Genomic DNA, 17107 nt, shown 5'->3' with positions numbered 1-17107 from the left:
TGAGCCCAGATAAGTACCGTGCTTACAGAAGAGCTGTCACTTCTGATGGCAGCACGGTGCTCAGTCCCCCGCGCTCTACTGCCGCCTCACATGTGTGTGCACACACAGCAGGAGTGAAGACAGAGCAGCACAAAACTGCCCTGCACCGAGTCCAAACAGCAGGCGTACTATATGGGATCACTACTGTGGAAGCCCATAGCAGGAAGAGACCCAGGCCAAGATTCAAGAGCTAGAACCACTGGGGGCAGCCAGCCTAGATCACACGCCAGGAAGTAACTAAGAGGGGCACCTGGGTGGCTCAGTCGGTTAAGCTGGTTTGGGCTCAGGTCTTGATCTCACATTTTGTGAGTTTGAGCCCCACATTGGGCTCTGCATGGACAGTGTGGAGCCTGCTTGAGATTCTCTCTCTCCTTCTCTCTCTGCCTCTCCTCTGCACTCTTTCTCTCAAAATAAATAAGCTTTAAAAAAAAAAAAAAGTAACAAAGAAATGCTGCCTGTCATGAAGCAGAATGTGTCAAGAGTGGTAGCCAAGAAGGGCAGCTGAGGATCAGAGTTAAGGCAAGCAGACCCCCTGCCATGGGCAGCAGTCACCAGGCCAACCTGAGCATTGCTACACATAATGGGCCCCGGCCTGGGACTCTGCATGCTGGCCGGGCAAACAGTGGTGCTGCAGTAGGCATTCTCTAGGTGCCACCTGAACACGTAACACAGTCAGTCATGGTGCCTGCTCCACAGCCCAGAATTTGCTAAACACTCAACACCAAGGCTTTAGACCCACGTGTGGCCAACTTAAAATCTTAGTATTAAAAGAAGTTGCTTTCTAAAAGTCTATTCAGTCCAATTCAGTCCAAGGACTCAGAAGACAAAGACCAAGGATTTGCACAGCCAGGATTTGTTACTCTGAAGTGTATGTATGTATAAGGAAAATGAATTTTCATTTGCTTCCCCTCCCCAGTGAGTATTTAGATTTACCCGCTCATTAGAGGACTGAGCATGATGCAGTCTCAGGGATCATGAAGCTCATGCTAGAGACCTATCAGTCAGGGTACAGCATGAGAGCAATGAGTATGAAGCGTCAGGGGAGCACTAGCAAAAGAGAATCTCCAGGGGAGGGTCACTTTGGGTGTGAGCTTTCCCCATGACAGACGGAAGAGTCCCTCCATAAACACAGAACTGAGAGGTGGTCAGTGAGGCTCATTGAAACCCTAAATCCAAATTCCAGTATCTTTTTTTTTTTTAATTTTTAATGTTTACTTATTTTTTAGAGACAGAGTATGAGTGGGGGAGGGGCAGAGAGACAGGGAGACAGAATCCGAAGCAGGCTCCAGGCTCCGAGCTGTCAGCACAGAGCCCGATGCGGGGCTGGAACCCACAAACCATGAGATCATGACCTGGGCCGAAGTCGGATGCTTAACTCACTGAGCCCCCTAGGTTCCCCCAAATTCCAATATCTTTACCAAGGATTATAAAGTCCTCTGCGACTTAACCGCATCCGCATTTCCTGCCACTCTAACGTGCATCAGCCTTCTTTCTGTTCATTCAGTATGCCTAGGAACTTGTCACTTCAGGGTCTTGCTTCTGCATCCTAGAATGCCCTTCCAGCCCAGGCAGTAGTCCTCTTTTATCTCTATCCAACAATCCTTTCCCCCTCAATTAGGTTCATCTGTTATCTATTCTCAGCATACTTTTCTTTCATAGCACTCGTTATGACTGTAATCAAACATTGACAAATGTGTGCCTTTACCACAAAAGTATAAATTCTATGAGAGCTAAGACTGTCTACCAGTATCCTTAGCTCCCGGCACTGTACTTGGCACAGAACAGGTGCTAACAAACCTTTACTGAATGAATGCAAAAACAAAAAGCACCCAAACATTAAGCTTTCTAAAGCCAACTATACCGGGCACTGTTACCAAGCTTTCTGGATCCAGCATTAGGTCAACAGAAACTGCCCTGCCATTTGTCACCTATGCTAAAAGGGGTGAGTATGTTTGTTGAACATAAAAAAAGCCAAGAAGGCTGTTTTGACATGGTATAAGGAAACACACACACACACACACACACACACACACACACACCCCAGATCAACACTGCTAGCCTAAACCTGAGCCGGATAAGACAAGCCAGGGCCATCTATCTATTGCCCACAAAGTTGTCACTGCCCAAACAAGTTAAAACACTGAAACGCAGCTTCAAAACACTGAGAAATGGCTTACTATTACTGCTTTGGCTCAAAAAAAGGGAGAAGAGCAACCCTTTATGCCCTGTTATGCTTTGTTCTGTTATAGACAACAGGCCCAAAATGGAATTCCTTATGCTAAGCTAAGCCCCATGTCACCAAACTGAAACTTAACTTATTTTTACCTCTTCCAGAAATGGAATCTTAAACCAGTCAATCACGAATCGACTTTTATCAGCATTAAGTACCCTGCTAATAAGGCCCTACCGTCCGCTATATGGAGAGTAACCTTGCAATAACCAATCTGCCTCTTTGCCTAGTGTAACTTCCGTATTCTGCTCCAATCTGCCTATAAAATCTCTTGCCTTGCACAGCGCTTTGGCGCTCCTTTTTTTTATCTGCTAGATTGGATGCTGCTCAATTCACAAATTACGGAATAAAGTCAATAAAATCTTTAAAATTTACTCAGATGAATTTTGTTCTTAAATAGTTTAAACTCCAGGGATTTGGCTTTTGTCTCTTGAGTGCTTAGGCTAAGCTGGAAACAAACTTTTAAAATAACTTAAAAAAAAAATACTAAAACTTCAAAGTGGTTAACATGTGGGTAGAGTATAAAAAAGTTACTGAACTATGTTGTGCACATGCACTGGCCCATGACTTCTAACTATTCTGTTGTCCCCTGCTCTTTCGAGAGCCCCTCTGGGCAGCCTTCCTCAGGGCTGGTGTAGTGTCACATTGACATCCCACCACAAGTGCATCAACGTCCCCAATGGGACCTGGTCATCTGACAGGAGGAAATTCACCTCCTATGCCAGCCACATGCTGTGCCCTCAGCACCTGACGGGCACATCCACGTGCCCAGTACCGTTCTACACACTGTGTACACACCATCCCGATTAAGTTCACAGCAACCTGATTTTGCAAATGAGAAAACTGAGGATTCTGAGAGGCTGTGTCACTTGACTGGGGTCATTTCACTAGTGAGCGGCACAGCTGGGATTCAGACTCAGCAGTAGAACTCAAAGACTAGACTCTCCATTTCAGGCTCAGAAGCACAAGAAATAAAGAATAAGTTCTTGGTACCAAAGGCTCCTAGGCTCACGACCGCAGCCTACTTACCCGTGTGTGAGTGCCTGGCAAACTTTCAACTGGACTTGAGCAGGGCTGCCAAATGCAGGGGGACAGGCCATGCCCTGTGATATGCTGTCAAGAAGGGGAGGCTGAGAGCCAGCTCACGCTCTGCTTGGCCAGGCAGGTACACTGGGGAGGGCTGCATCCTCCTGCCATACGGACGGGGCTGTTTCTTTAAAATGCATAAAGATACCATATGGACCACCAGGTGGCTCTGGGGTGAACATTTTGGGGAAATTCAGAATTTTCCATAACATTCTACTTTTAATTTCTGTTCCTAAAAAAAAAAAAAAAGTAAACTTCAAAGTAATATATGGCACTCATAAATATTATTATTATTTTTTAAAATATTTTATTTTTATGGGGCACCTGGGTGACTCAGTAGGTTAAGCATCCAACTCTCGATCTCAGCTCAGGTGTTGATCTCAGGATCATGAGTTCAAGCCCTGTGTTGGGCTCCATGCTGGGCATGAGGCCTACTTAAAAAACGATTTTATTTTTAAGTAACCTCTACATCCAATGTGGGTCTCGAACTTACAACCCCGAGATCAAGAGTTGCATGCTCTACCAACTGACCCAGTCAGGTGCCCCACAATTGTTATTTTTTTGATCCACTTCTATTTCAAGGTAATATTTATCAAATGCTTACCACTCACCAGTAACTGAGAGCAACACAGGGGCTACCATAAGAAGTGGGTATTGAAAGGGTGAGTGAGGAGATCAGAGCTCCTGAACCAGGAGAACTGAGAGACCCCAAAGCCCTGTATCAATCCATTCATGAAACAAGGCTCTCCCTAAGGATAATTCAGGATGAGGGAGATCACGTCCAATCTGGGATAGTGGCAGAGCTCTTGAACTTTGGTGGCAGGTGGACCTGGCTCCGTCACATTCTGGCTGCGACCTTGGGCACGCTTCTTAAGCTCTTTGCACCTCAGCCTCTTCATCTGCAAAATGGAGCTAAAAATAGAATCTATGAGGGCACCTGGGTGGCCCAGTCGGTTAAGTGTCCAACTTTGGCTCAGGTCATGATCTCACAGTTCATGGGTTCAAGCCCTGCGTCAGGCTCTGTGCTGACAGCTCAGGGCCTGGAGCCTGCTTTGGACTCTGTGTCTCCCTCTCGCTGTGGCCCTCCTCGGCTCATGCTCTGTCTCTCCTTCAAAAATAAACGTTAAAAATTTTTTTTTTAAATAGAATCTATCAGGGTTAACATGAGGATTAAATGATAATACCTAGAAAGTGCTTTGTGTAGTGTCTGGAACAAAATCAAGCTTGCTAACCATGAGCTATTATTAATATTACTATTACCAATTAATAATTAGTTGCAAATGTCAGTAGGAACAAATATTTCAAGCCTTGGCCCCAGGCCCCAAATATAAGGAATGTGAAATTCCTCAATGGCAGGGACATATGTTCTATTTCACTGTGTGCCCAGAGGTCCCCATCACCCCTCACAGTACTTAATACCCCAGAAGGGCTCATCAACTAATCATTCTTCCCTAATGCAGACAGCAGTTACATCTGAGCCTTAGCTCAGATGTGGGCATTTAGTTACAAGTACCATCTTAAATTCTTTTCTTTCTTTAGTTGCATCTTTTGTTAGCATTCTTCTCAGCACGTGGAAAAAAGGTATTACAAATTTAAATTAAAAAAATCATTCAAGTTAGCTATTTATTAGCATTTCTGGTAAAAAGCTTAATAGGAAGGAGACCAGAATGTTTAATGTTTAAGACAAATACCTAAATCACTTACAAATTTCCATGATGTGTCCTTGTCCCCTTAAGTCAGATCACTCGAATTGAGCTCTACAAGGCAAAGTTAGGGTGTTGTCTGTCAGCTTACTCGGTGATGAGGCTGCTCTGGAGAGCAACATTCTTTCACCTCTGTTCTGCTGCTCCACCTCTACCTGTAGACAGACTCCTAGCAGACCACGTTTGCTCCTTTCCTCTCATACATGGAACTTTTGCAAGGCCATGTCCTGGGACCTCCTTCTTACTTTAAACTAGGAACCTAGTAACTTGTCAGTTTGGTATGACTTATTTTAGAGAACATTTTGGTTTTCTGATTTTAGAATTTTTTAAGTTTATGTCTCAGTTTATGTCTCAGTTTAATGGATTCATTAGATTGTGGTTTGTTCATTAAAAAAAATTTTTTTGGGGCGCCTGGGTGGCGCAGTCGGTTGAGCGTCCGACTTCAGCCAGGTCACGATCTCGCGGTCCGTGAGTTCGAGCCCCGCGTCAGGCTCTGGGCTGATGGCTCAGAACCTGGAGCCTGTTTCCGATTCTGTGTCTCCCTCTCTCTCTGCCCCTCCCCCGTTCATGCTCTGTCTCTTTCTGTCCCAAAAATAAATAAAACGTTGAAAAAAAAAATTAAAAAAAATAAAATAAAATAAAATAAATTTTTTTTAATTTGGGTTCAGTCTGGGGTTTAACATGTTTATGTGCTTATTTGGATCTGGTTCAAGCTTCCACTGGAACCCTGGAGGAAAATTTTTGACAACTGTCAGATGTAGTCAGTAGTCGCAAACTCTCCTTCTCCTGTTCCATTGGGCTGTCTTTTCTGTTTGTATAGTTACATCTTTATCCTTAGAGGTTAAAGCAGGGTCTCTGCTTATACACTCCAGGGTTTAAATTCCAGTTCTGCTGCTTACTAGCTGTATGAACTTGGACAAGTTAATTAACACCTCCAGACCTGTTTTTTTTTTTTAATCTACAAAATGGATATGATAGGGCAACTTGCACATAAAGTGCATTTCATTCTATTGCTCTTTTCATTCTAATTTTCCATGAAAATTCCAGAAACCAATACCTGCAACTCTTTTCTTTAGCCCATCTCATTTTGATAATAACAACCAATTTAATGCTTGCTGCTTGAAAGGTTGGAATCAGGGGTTTCTCTGAAGCTGAAGTGGAAAGATGAATGGCCTAGAGAGTTTCAGGCTTCAAGGGCTTCCAGTGAGCCTGAGCAAAAGACTAGTTCTGACAGGCTGGGCAGTCGGGAGCCAGGCTGACCCCAGAAGAAAAGGAGTTAGCTACAAAACAGTCATGGAAGGTAAATGCAAAAACAAATATTTAGCAAAATAAGGGACTATGTGGGTAATAACAGTAACAGTTCCTATATCAAAGTCTTGCGAGAATATGTTAATGTAGGTACAGTAATGTAACTGATAGAACCAATGCCTACTTTTAAAGAAAAAGTACAAGCATCATGATGTTTATGATAAATAAAATCAATAACTGTATTAACAAATAGAAAATTAGTGACTCTTGTTTTTTTGGGGGGGGGGGTTCTATATGCCCATTGAAGATATCACCCACCACAACCCTACTGTGAAGAATAAGCAGAGAAGAGGCCAGTGGCTTCTTTGGGTCCACACATTGCTCTTCCCACTGTGGGTAAAGATGCTGAGCAAGAGTGCCCTCAGACTATCATCTTAGCCCCAGATTAGATCATTACTCAGTTTTTTCACACACAGAAATGGCAAAAACATCCACATGGCCAGCCCCACCAGTGTTAGCAGACGGAGGGAAGGCAAAGCATTTTACAACCTGAGTGCTCTGTTCTCTTCACAGCTCCCTTCTGTTCCATCCTCACCTCACTGGGAAGGGGGCCTTTAAGCACAATAAAGAAGTCATGCCCAGAGTGGCAATCAATACCAGCAAGGAAGAGAGGAGGCAGGGCAGAGGGTGCTCTGTACCAGAAGGGGTGGGGCCGGATGCAGGATACGGGGAAGGGAGACCATGGAGGAAAGAGCCTGGGGCTCCCTCCCAAGGAGGTCTCTGTGCTGAGGCGCTTCCTAGTAAACACAACTCCTGGGAAGGTCTGGCTACTGTCACTGAGCCTGCCCACGCTGCTCTTCCAGGTGTCACGGGCTTAATAACAGGGTTATGGTCATAAAAGTAAATTTCCTAAGGCAGTTCCTAGCTCCGAGATTAGACAGCCCCTGTTACAAACATGATCCTTTAGACAGAGTTTTGCCTTGGCAGCAGGCTTTTCCGGGTTGTGTTCTGAGGTTCTTTTACATTTGATGACCACAGCCCATCTCCAGTCCAGAGTGCTGTGTCCACAAGATGGTGCTGAGTCCACACAGAGAAATGCTCAGTGTCCTGGGTAGCTGGTAATTCTGTCCCCTCAGTCCTTCTCTCAATGGGCAGATGAGTATGCATTGCTCCAAAAGAAACAGACATTGAGTGTTTTAGGTAACAAAGAGAGCCGGCTTCTTAATGGAGTTTGCACTCTAATTTGTTCTCAATTTGCCACAAATGGCTTCTAGGGAGTCTTCAGATAAAGGGTGGGTACCGCCCTGCCCAGTGCAGGAATTTCCTCCTTGGAGGAACAGTCCTCACCAGGAGCAAAGAAGGGGCCCTCAATGGTGGCCTCTGCCCTACGAGAGCCCTTTGAAGGTTTATTTAGCATGTCCCCCCTTCCTGGGCTAAACATTTCAAATTCCTCTACTAGTCCACTGTGAAGAGGGTTTAATAGACAAAGAGCATTGGATTTGGTCCAATCCTCTCATTTTGGATGCGAGTAAACTGAGGCATGGAAAAGTCTAAGATCTCATGGTGTGACCAAAACTGGTTTCTGGACTTCTGATTCCATGTGCTTCATTATATCATACTCAAATGGCAGATTCCGGGACCTGCTTACTAATAGCAGGACCACAGAAAGGACCTGACCTCCCTAAAACCACACAGGGTGTTAGGAGGATTCAGTGAGAGTACCTGAGCACTCAGCAAGGGCAAATAGGGAGCAAATAATTGATTTTATTTAGGATACACACATGCTTCTTTTTTTCTGGCATGAAGTTCTCCTTTCTTCCCTTGTTTTCTTCTTCTTTCTCAGCTTCCAAACTTCCAAGGCTGAGTTTTTTAAACGAAGCTCAAACACACCCATTTATTCTGATTAAATTTAATCATGTTCATTTTGTTCATCATCTCCAGTGTGCTGGGATATTTTAGAATGTAAATTCTAACTTAAAATGGATCTACTGATGTTTTAAAAACATGTTACACAGATTAATCCTCCTGAAATTTACAGGTAAGTTTAGGATGGTGATGTCTGTGACAAAAAAGGCAGGGCTGTTTTCTATGCTCACCTCCAGAGTGGCAAAATGTGGTCATTCTTCTAACCTCTCCCCCCACCGCCCATCATGTTTCAAGACTGCGACTTGGAAAATATTTTTCAACCTATCAGGATAAAACAGATAAAGCCTTGATTTCATTTTTGGTGAGGAAGCAAGTTGAATCTACACTATGAGGAAGTGGCCCTGTGAAGAACATCTCCGTCTGTGTTAATGCGTTAGTATGTTTGGAATCAAGACACTGAGACCTCAGGGTAAGTGAGCTCTTGTGCTGAGATCCAGAAAACTTCAGAGCTGCAGAAAAGAAACCTTTTACTTAAAAGAACCAGCTCCCTGGAGTCGATCTGTGATCCCTGGGCTGGTCCTTGGTTACAGGTGAACCAATGTAAAACCCTGACCAGTTACATTCTCTCAGCTCTGTTGTTTCAGTAAGCAGAAGACTCTAATTTTCTAACCACTCTTCCTCATTCCCACATCCTCCCTAACTAGCTCGTGCCATTTGGTTTTCTGGGGCTCACAACCCAGCCTCCTGGTACCCTGCCCCACCAGGAAATCAGACAACCTGCAACTAACTGCCTCGGTGCCCATATTCACTGACCCAGCAGGACACCACCTTCTCCATCCTGACACTTTTCTAAAGGCCAGTCTTCTGGACCCAAATGCAGAACAAGGACAAGAACACTCAGCTTTACTCCTGCTTAGCCTTAGGCCATTTACAGATCACTTTCATACGTACCATTTCATTTTCTTTCTCACAATACCAGTCTGGGCTGTGAAATACTATTTCCATTTCAAAGATGAAGACACTGAGGCTCAGAAAAATTAAGCCAAATCCTAACACCACATATCATGTAATTGGCCAGGTTGGGTTTTTGACCCTGATCTTGTGACTGTGGGTCACAAACTCCTTCTAGCATACTTAAAAGGAAGACTGTATTTATGTGATTCCAAATGCTATTAATAAATATGAATCACCATCTCATCTTTTGAGTATTATGTTTAATGGCTGTGTTTTTGTGTGTGTGTGCCAAATTCAGTGTCAAATGTGAATATGCCATTCGAAAGATTATATATCAATAGCCATTTGACCAACAGATCCAGTTTTTCCTGACCGGCCTATAAACCATTAACACTGCCAACCAGGTGACCATGTCTGCATTCCACTTTGTATTCTCTGCCATCTTGCATTACATGATGGCACAACATTTTGTTTAATTCGTTCTGTAAAACGGGAATGATACCTGAGATGATTATTGGGTCAGTTAAAGGAAGTAACGACTACAGAGAACCTAGCTAGGAAGTGTTCAATTAATGGTATTACATACTACTACTTCTACTTCTACTAAAACTTCATTACGGTCATTAAAACCAAGTAGACCTTTGTTTTCTTAACAGGTGTCTGAGGAGGTGTAAGGCAGCATGGGCTCAATAATTCAGAGAAGCAGAAACACTATTTCAACCCCTTAGCTTTGTTTAATCCTTTATTTCTTCCCTCATTCAGCAACCGCCTGGAGCCCACAGTCTAATGAAGAGACAGGCATGCACACAAACAGCTCCTCCGTGATGATCACACTCGAGTGAGTGTGCCCAAGACTCCGAAGGAGGCAGGCTTAAACAGTTGGGGGAAGGAGAGTCAGGGAAAGAGAGGTGGAATGGAGTCCTGAAAGATACAGGGCATTTCTTTGGAATCGAAAAGAGAAAAAGGCATTCTATCTCCAGGCAGAGGTCTGAGCAGAGGCAAGGAGGCATGAGATAGAATGATACATTTGGGGAATGGCAAAGAGGTGGGGAATGGCTGCCACACAGGTGTGGACAGGGCCTGATGGAGACAGAGAGGGACAGACTGGCAGGGACCCAGGTGTCAAGAGTTCTGAATGTTACCAAGACTTTGGATTTTATCCTCCAGCCTAGCATATTGGAGTCACCCACGGGAACTGGATAAAAAACCAACAAGCAGGCTCCAACTCGAGATTCTGGTTTGTTTGGTCTTGGGTGAATACTGACTACTGAGATTTTTTTAATTTATTTATTTTCAGAGAGACAGAGAGCGAGCGAGTGGGGGGTGGTCAGAGAGAGGGAGAAAATCCCAAGCAGTCTCCATACTGTCAGCGCAGAGCCCACATGGGGCTCAAACTCACGAACTGTGAGATCGTGACCTGAGCCATAATCAAGAGCCAGGTGCTTAAGTGACTGAGCCATCTAGGCGCCTCTCCAGATGATTCTAATGCGCAGCCTGGACAATCGTGAATCATTTAAAAGATTTTAAGTGAGAATCATTTGACAAATTTGCAGGCAGATCATTCTGGAAACCATTTGGTAAGAAGGATGTCTGCAGGGAGTGTAGAAAGAAGGCAAAGGTCGGGGCGCCTGTGTGGCTCAGTTGGTTGGGCAGCTGACTTCGGCTCAGGTCACGATCTCACAGTTCGTGAGTTCGAGTCTCGCGTCGGGCTCTGTGCTGACAGCTAGGAGCCTGGAGCCTGTTTCTGATTCTGTGTCTCCCTCTCTCTGACCCTCCCCCGTTCATGCTCTGTCTCTCTCTGTCTCAAAAATAAATAAACGTGAAAAAAAAAATTAAAAAAAAAAAGAAAGAAGGCAAAGGGAAGGTGGGGAAGAGGAGAGAAAGATCTGAAAGCTATTTGGATGGAAGAATCAACTCACCGGAAATGAGAGGAAAGAGAGAGGGAAGGGTTTACACCCCAATACCATTGCCTCGATGTGCCACTGGCAGGTAGGGAACCTGATCAAAGAGCTGGTTTGGGAGGAGGATAATAAAGTCTGTGCTCCCTGAGGAGCCTGCGGAATACGCAGGTGATGCTCTCAGTCAACAGGCTTCCAAAACAGACTCTGCTGCTGAAAGCAAGCCGGCCTGAAGACTCAGATGTGCAGTGCACTGGCAGGCATGGAGGAGGTGGTCGCAGACATGAGCAGGGATATTGCCCAAGGAAAGTAAAGTGGATGAACAGAAGGAGCCTGAGGAATACCACTCCTGAGGGGTAATGGATGTATCAGGATCACCTGGAGGCCCTCATCAAAACTTTAGTTTCTTAGTGCCACTCCAGACTGACAGAATCACAACGGTCAGGGGGTAAAGCCCCAGAGAGTCATTTTTCACAAGTTCCCAGGCATTTCCGAATCAAGACTAGGACTGGACACTGCATCAGTTTCCTAATAATGCTGTTAACAAGTTACCACCAACTCAGTGACTTACAACGACAGAAATTTCTTCTCTCACAGTTCTGGAGGCTGGAGTTTGCACTCAAGGTATCAGCAGGGCCGCGTTCTTTCTGAAGACGCTAGGGGACAATCCTTCCTTGCCTTTCCCAGCTTCTGATGGCTCTAGGCGTTCTCTGGCTTGTGGCTGTGTCACTCTAATCTCTGCCTCTGTCTTCACATGGACTTTTCTTTATGGGTTGCTCCTCTGTGTGTTTCTTAGAAGGCCAGTTGTCATTGGATTTAGGGCCCACCCCACAATCCAGAATGAACTCATCTCAACATCCTTAATTAACCTACATCTGCAAAGACCCTTTTTCCAAATAAGGTCGTATGCACAGCATCGGGATATGAACACCTCTTTTGGCGGCCACCATTCAACCTACTACTGACCCCATGGCAAAAACCCATCTGGATAAATGGGAGAGGGGACTGAGATCCAGAACTCCAAGCTAAGTTCCCTGACAGTAGCAGGAAGAAGAGGAAGAAAGAGGTAGAGAGAGAACTATTTCAGGGACTAAAATCAGCAGCTACACTTCCAAGTCTTACGCCGCCCAAGGGACCCCGGGCTGCTAAGAGTGCAGTGCACAAGGCCATCTGAAAGTACTATGCAGACTGGAAAAAAACACCACAATCATAAATTAACAAATGCTAGCATGGTTCCCTCAAAATACAAGTGAAAGCTTTGAAGGGCTGAAAAGACTTTTCATTAATTCACTTTCTAGACTAAATTAATTTGATATGAAGTTAGGCTTCATTATCTCAGATACTGTGGCCACTTTGTCCTCACCACTCTAGTAGCTTTCAGTCCAGACAAGTCACCGAGGCAGCACAGGATTGGTTACTTCTATCTTTCCAAATGTTTCCTTAGGAGCAGGCAAAACTCTCAGTCACCAACATTAAAGAAGGTTCAGTTACACCTTCCTTCTCATGCCTCCCAGGGTCCCCGCACCTTTACTGAGACCACATCCCTCCTCATTTTTACACTGATACATGTTCCACCACTAAAGTCCTACACCATAATTGCTTGTGTCGGTTCCCTGACACGCAAAGGTTTTCTGGCCTCTTAACATAGGAATTTCCTTTCTTGGCAACATGGTTTGCCTGGCCAGAAGGTCAGTGGGGCATGGGGCAGGTGGAAAGGAACCACATGCTAGGCTGAGGTTAAAGTCATGGCTCAGGAACACTAGCCTTCAGAATCAGATTCCTGGTGTGGTCAAAACCACCCCATCATACATCCTTACAGTATAATGCAACAGGTACATCCCCCAAGATGTCCCTACCCTCTAAGACTATCCGAAAGCATCTTCTAGCTAGCACACCCACAAGGACCAATCTCTACGCAAGTCTGTCTCTGCTTTACCACAGCATCTAGAGCAGTGTTCCCCAAACATTCATGTGCATGAGTCAGCTGGGCATCTTGTCAAGTGCATTTTCGGACACTGTGGGTCACATGTATGTGGTCCATCTTCATTTATGTCAGGGTGGAGATGGCTGAGGTGTACAACTGGATTTCAGGTTTAAGGAAACTAAGTTCCTTTACCTGCTGGTGAAATTATAATAATTATAATGGTGATGACAATGATGCCAATGACAGGAAAAGCTAATATTTACTGAGCACTTTCTACATGCTAGGCCCTGTGCTAAGTGCTTTACAGACATTATAATTCACTCTGCACCGAGAGAGCTAAGGAAAACAGGAGTGGTTAAAAGATATTTATAAAAAAGGCAAGGCATTTTAAATTCCAGGATGTGCAGAAGGTCAATCAAGTGTCAACAGAGAGAGGCCAATTCTCACACTGTCCCGGTCTGGGACTAGCTAGGCAGTAGCTAAATGCTTGATATTTCAGAAAGCATCTTTGGGCTAAGCAAGTCAATGCTAGAGACTATTTCATGAAATGCCTGCTGTCCCTCACTGTCACCCCATGGCCTGATGCCAGCCAGGTTAGCCTCTGCAGTCTTGGCTTCATTCAGCCGCCTCGGGAGGAACATGCCTGAACAGGGAGTGGCTGCTTTTGGTGGGTTCTTCCTGTTCTATCCTGGGATGGGCACAGTGAGCACTGGGCAGCTTAATCAAGGCTGCTATGTCTGATGCCTCTCAAGATGTCCCCCAGATGTCCTTGGACATACATGTTATGTTTTGCTGCTGATTCTACTGACAAATAGCTTTGCCAGTATGAGACCAGATACCGTTTATATTCAAAGTGGTTCCCTTATTTGCTGTGACATGGAGAAGGTTCAATGGCCATGACCTTTCCTTGGGATGGGTCTTAAAGAACTTCAGTCCCAATGCTCTGCAAGAAAAGACTGGGCAGGCTGCCACTGAGGAAACCCAGGTTGGTGGCCTGAGTCAGATGGTGTGGCTCTATAATTGGCAGGCAAGCAGTCCGGAGGCTGAATTCAGCCTGTCAATATGTTTCATTTGGTCCTCCAGTACTTAAAAAAATTTTCAAGCCTCTGGTTTGCCCCAATTTCACTATTCTATCTTCTTACACCCAGCCCACATTGAACGTTCATATTATCTTCTTGCCCCCATATGTATCTGAACTTTAGACCCTAATCTATAATAACCTAAGTAGAAATCACTTAAAAGTTTTATTCTGCCTATAACGTTTCCATCTCTGCACTGTGATTCAATGCCCTCCTAAAAATTATATGGTGAGGTATCAGTATCCAAGCTTCCAAAACTACTGAAGTATTCCATCTTAATGAAGGATAGGTGGTGAGAAGCCTTAACATGGAGTGTATTTGGGTCACACAATATTTCTTCAGGATCCCTCCAGTTTGTTCATGCCCAAGTGGAAAGTTTCTTAATATATGAATCCTAGGGGGCAGAGTGGCAGATATCAAACTCTTCACTTTGCTTCAAAAGTCACGTCAACCACAAGGTCAACTCTAGCTCCTCAAAATCAGATTCATACTCCTGGAGGCACCCTGCTTTCCTTTCCAAAAGAGCTTCCATATTCATCGTTAGCAGATGATATAGTGAGGGAAGCAATAATTGCTGAGAATGCACAGGCTTTTACCAGTAGTTCCTTCCTGGGTCAGAGTATTCCGAATGACACCGTGCTTCACCACTGTATCACACAAATAACAATTCCAAAAGCTAGACACAGAAATGCAGCCTGGACAACCTGGCAGTCTCGGCTTCAAACAGTGGGATCCACATAATAACGCGTATCTACCAAGATCACAAGTGGCTCCAGGGAATTTTTGCGAAGTGCTCAACAGAACAATGGTGATCAACCCAAGGAAGCAAATTCTGCTCCAGAGACCCTGGGCGTAGGGGTGGGGGTGCAGAGCTGATCCTTTTGGCCTCTGACACCAGTGGGGACCTCCTGGAGAAAAGCTGCTGAGCCTCTTCCCTGTTCCGCCACGCTTGCTCCCCACTGTCAACACACAGTCCGCAGTCCACAGCATGTTCCCCCCTGGTGAAATGCCAATGCACAGGGATCGTTTTTATGGACCCGAGCTCTCACATATTCGAATCCATGTACGTACTTTCCTTGCACACACGTTTCCTCCTCCTGTGTTTTCCTTGACTTCTCTTCCACCTCCCATTTTTCCAGTCTGAAGCCACCACTGGAAACACTGCAATCTCCGGAGCGAGGCCAGGCATGGCAGCATAGATCCCCGAGATGGCACAGGATTGTGAAACAGTCACCTCCTCCCTGGGTCCACGAGATACAGGTGACTGGGAGAGCTGTCAAGCAAGCCTGTCCGTAGGTCTGGCGTACAACTGGAGGCACAAGAGCTTCTGTACCGTGAAAATGCTACAAAAACTCTGGCTGGTCACACAAATGGACACACAGCGGCTGAGACAAAAGAAATTGCCTGGGGAAAACTGGTGGGTGGAAAAGGCAGGAGGAGAAAGGAATATCAAAGGGACTGAGAGTTCCAGTGAGGTTTTGCCAATCTCACACCGAAAGAAACTAACTCGAAACTGAATGAAGGTTTCTGGCGGTAGTCAGGTATCAAAATAGTTCCCTCCCCCCTCGCTCACCTGTTTGACTGAAAGTATCTGGGGGGAAACAGAGAGCAGTTACAGCGATAAATAAGCTGTCTACACTAAAAAAAATAGTAAAATCCTCCAAACAAACCCAAACCTGCTGCAGATAAAAACCCACAATAGGCTGTTTAAAAAACTATGCTTTTGAATATACAGATCTAAAAAAATCTGAAGAACAGGCTGTTCTGCAGAACAGCTCGAGTTTCTGCTTGTGCTTTCATTTTAGAAAACAAAATGCTCATAGACTCCACAGTGGGAGGGGCTTCACACAGGGATTCAAACTCAGAGAAAATGGCCACCGGGTTCGGAAACCTGAACACAACAAACAGGACACTCGGGGGACCTTCTGGGAATATACGGCACTTAACTTTCACGACAGTAATTGTCTAGAGACAGATATAACCTTTTTTTCCCCGATCAGTAACATAAATCATGGCCTCCAAAGGATTTGTTTGTGGAACGCCACAATGACTAATCACCCGACTTTTTTTTATCCTCCCTAAGCAAGGGAACCTCATGGGGCGAAGAAATAGGTCATTTTTAATGTAAGGTAGCTACTAGGATTAGAGGTAAGACTCCTACTTAAACTTCATTTAAAAAAAAAAAAAAAGTCCTCAAAAAGGATTTCCTAAAATAGAAAGACGCGCAAATCATCTTATCAGAAACTCATAACAATAAATAGAAAAGAAAGTCTTAAAATAGCTGATGATTCAAATGTGGCAAAAAGCTCTTAAGTGATTTCCTGAAAATGTCAAAACCAAAACCAAATATCAAGAATATTAAATACACAACAAAACAGGGTAAGAGACTCACTCTTGTAGCGTATACTCGTTTAAGACAAGATGTGTTTCCCGGGTAATTAACGGTGCTTCGGTGCAAAAAGTCAACTTACAGTGTATAGTGGCTACAGAAACTCCAGAATTGCTAGACCTTGACAGGAAAAATTTCAAAGGTCACGTTCTTTTTTTAACCCTATTTACAGCACTCAGGGTAGGCCAGTTCTCTAACGTCTGAGTAAAACCCCATTCAGGGCTTCATTTCTTTGCCACCTCACTGCTGTTTCCATCTATCCTAGTGCCTTCTGCTGACTCAAGGTGGTCCTCCCATTAAAGCAAAGGTGGAACTCACATCAGTCCAAGGTAAGGGCAGAACACAGGGCAGAAAATATGGTTCTGCAGTGGGCACCCAGGAAGCAGGTATGACTCTGGCTGCTGTGAGACAGTCCTAACTGCTTCCACCCATGAGCATAAAGACAGCATTGGGACCTTGAGAAGACTTGCTCTTTGAGCTCATGTCAGGGACTATAAGACCAGAATAAACAGGTATAGGCAGGGATAGACCAGAATGCTGAGTAGATTTTTAAAAAAGGAAATCCTGGGGGCATCTGGGTGGCTCAGTTGGTCAAGCGTCCGACTTCGGCCCAGGTCATGATCTCATGGCTCATGAGTTCGAGCCCCCAGTTGGGCTCTGGGCTGACAGCTCAGAGCCTGGAGCCTGCTTC

General features: G+C 44.8%; 1 protein-coding gene across 13 annotated transcripts in view; it reads right to left on the bottom strand.

The window, feature by feature from the left end:
- Positions 1 to 17107, bottom strand: part of ZBTB38 (zinc finger and BTB domain containing 38) — a 175930-nt gene that overhangs the window by 56688 nt on the left and 102135 nt on the right. The gene's annotated exons all lie outside the window — the stretch shown is intronic.

Source organism: Herpailurus yagouaroundi, unplaced genomic scaffold, assembly GCF_014898765.1.
Source record: "Herpailurus yagouaroundi ecotype Mexico unplaced genomic scaffold, PumYag 159, whole genome shotgun sequence".
Taxonomy (NCBI): domain Eukaryota; kingdom Metazoa; phylum Chordata; class Mammalia; order Carnivora; family Felidae; genus Herpailurus; species Herpailurus yagouaroundi.
The sequence above is the reverse complement of the archived record's forward strand: the minus strand, read 5'-3'. Positions and strand labels throughout refer to the sequence as shown.